We start from the raw sequence: 2,527 nt of genomic DNA on the forward strand, positions 1-2,527 counted from the left end.
ATTTTTGCAACTTCTAATTTTTGTAGTTTCATACTTCATACATTCCATGTTCCAATGATTAATGCAGTAGTTTCTTCTCATTTTTGTATCATGCCATATTAACAAATGAAGGTCCTTAAAGTTTTATTCCATCCACATCACTAAGATCAACTCTATTTTGAGGACACAACTCTTCCCCAGCTGTATTTTGAATGTCCTCCATCCTGAAGGCTCATCTTCTGGCACTATATAAGAGTGTTCTGATAATATTCATATGTTTTTCACTGGCCAATTGTTCCTATGGAAGTTGAAATTTAAGCTGAAGAAAATAAAATTAAGTCCATGAGACCCAAAATATGACCTAATATATCCCACCTAATTTAGAGACCATCTTATGAAGAAATTTGACACATTGAACAACAATGACTGGAGATCAGATTAGTTTGGGATGACATCAAGAACATCATAAATGAAAAAAATCAAAAGGTCACAAAAACAACAGGAAAGAAAGAAACAATGAATATGAATGTCAGAAGAGACTCTGAAGCCTGCTCTTGAATGTAGCAAATTGTAGAAATAATGAAGCAATAGAGCTGAACAGAAGATTTGAAATGGTGATGCAAAACAGTAAAGTAAAATATTGTATATAATGAAATATGCAAAGATCTGGGGTTGTAAAATCAAAAAGGATGTAGTGCAGGGTGTATTTTGAGTCAATATCTTACAAGCTATAAAGGAGAAGCTTAAAAAACTGAAACAGAGGAATAGAAATCCCAGACCACATCAGGATCACCCAGGCCCAGAATCTCAAAATAGAAAAATACCTTTTTGCAGACTCAACAGAGACAGAAATCCTTTCCCAGAGTTGACAACCTGAATTTAGATATCTAGTTTCCTAAATGTGAAAAAATAAATTTCTGTTTTTTATAAGGCCAACATTTGTAGTATTTTGGTTATAGCAGCACTAGAAAACTAATATGAAATTTGATTCTAAATATTAGTGGTGCTCCTCTAACAAATACCCACAATGAGGAAGCAGTTTTGGAGTTGGGTACAAGGTGGAGATTGGAAGAGTTTTAAGGCACCTAAAAGTAAAAGTCTAGATTGTTTTGAAAAGGCTATTGTTAGAATTATGGATGTCAAATATAATTCTGAGAAGCACTCAGAAGGAAGTAAAATGCTATATAGAAAGTCTCTATCACCTTAGAGAATGTCCATCTGCCATCAGTAAAATGTTGTTAGTAATGTAGAGATAAAATGTACTTCTGATGAGGCTTTAAAAGGAAACTGAACATGATATTTGACAATGAAGGAAAGATAATGCTTTTTTATATAGTGGTAAAATACACAAAGAGGTGGTGGAGCACAGGCTTCTAGATTTCCAAGAATCAGGTATTCATCAACTCAGTTCTGGAATGTCGGTCTTCCTTTACAGTGTGCTAGGAGGTCGGGGCTATTGCTCAAAGCTGACAGAGCAGAACTGGTATACTCAGTGAAGAACAGAGCCCTCAGGGACTGAGGTGCTAAGATCACCAATTAAATGGACTAGGAGATTGAAGACTCTCAAAGCCTACTGAGCAGAGTTTGTTGAAGTTCAGGGCTGAGGGTCTTCTACCCAGAATCCAGAGAGCAGGGTCAGCACCCAGGTTCTGGAAGGCAGAGGCCTTGCTCAAATGGTCTCAGGATTATTTGCAAGCTTTAGAGCTTTAAATTATTTAGAGCTTTAAAGTTTAAATTGTTCTGCTACATTTTAAACTTGCTCATGTCATAATCCCTTCTTTCCCTTCATTTTTCCTGTGTGTAATATAAATGCCTACCTTATGTTTGTTCTACCATTGTGCTCTAGAAACAGATCTTCTGTTTAGATTTCACAGGTTCACTGATGAAGAGGAATTTTGCCTTATGATGAAATGCACCTAAAATCTTAACCATATTTTATTTAGAAGTTTCAGAAAATGCGATTTTGGTTTACTAAACACAGGTTGACAGTTCAAATCCACCAGCTGCTCTTGGAAATCCTATACATGGTCAATGTAAAAGGAATTGACTTGCTGACAACTAACAACAACAACGGAGTCCTGGTGTGGCACTGTTGGTTAATGCTCTGGACTGCAAAGCCTACTTAAACTGGGAGGGCTACGGTTCAAGTTCACTAGCTGCTCCTTGGAAACCCTATACAGGGTCACTATGGGTTGGAACTTGACTCAACGGCACTTAACAACAATAACAACAGTAACAAAAGCAAAAGTGTTGGAAAGAGTCCATCTATTTTCCAAAGTATGTAGACGGAGGGTTACATGGGCAGGTCCTAGATATTTTAGAGACAAAGAAGTAATAAGTAACGTGTAAATGTTCGTGCTTTATCATGAACTTCCTAAGCATATACAGGCAACTATGTAAACTTTATAAACATTTTAAAAATGGTAATGACTCTAAGGAGCTTTGGTAGCGTGGTGGTTACGAATCGGGCTGCGAACCTTAAGGTCAGTGGTTCGAAACTACCAGCCGCTCCGTGGGAGAAAGATGAGGCTTTCTACTCCCGTAAAGA

The sequence above is a fragment of the Chrysochloris asiatica genome, unplaced genomic scaffold (assembly GCF_000296735.1).
Source record: "Chrysochloris asiatica unplaced genomic scaffold, ChrAsi1.0 scaffold00140, whole genome shotgun sequence".
NCBI lineage: Eukaryota > Metazoa > Chordata > Mammalia > Afrosoricida > Chrysochloridae > Chrysochloris > Chrysochloris asiatica.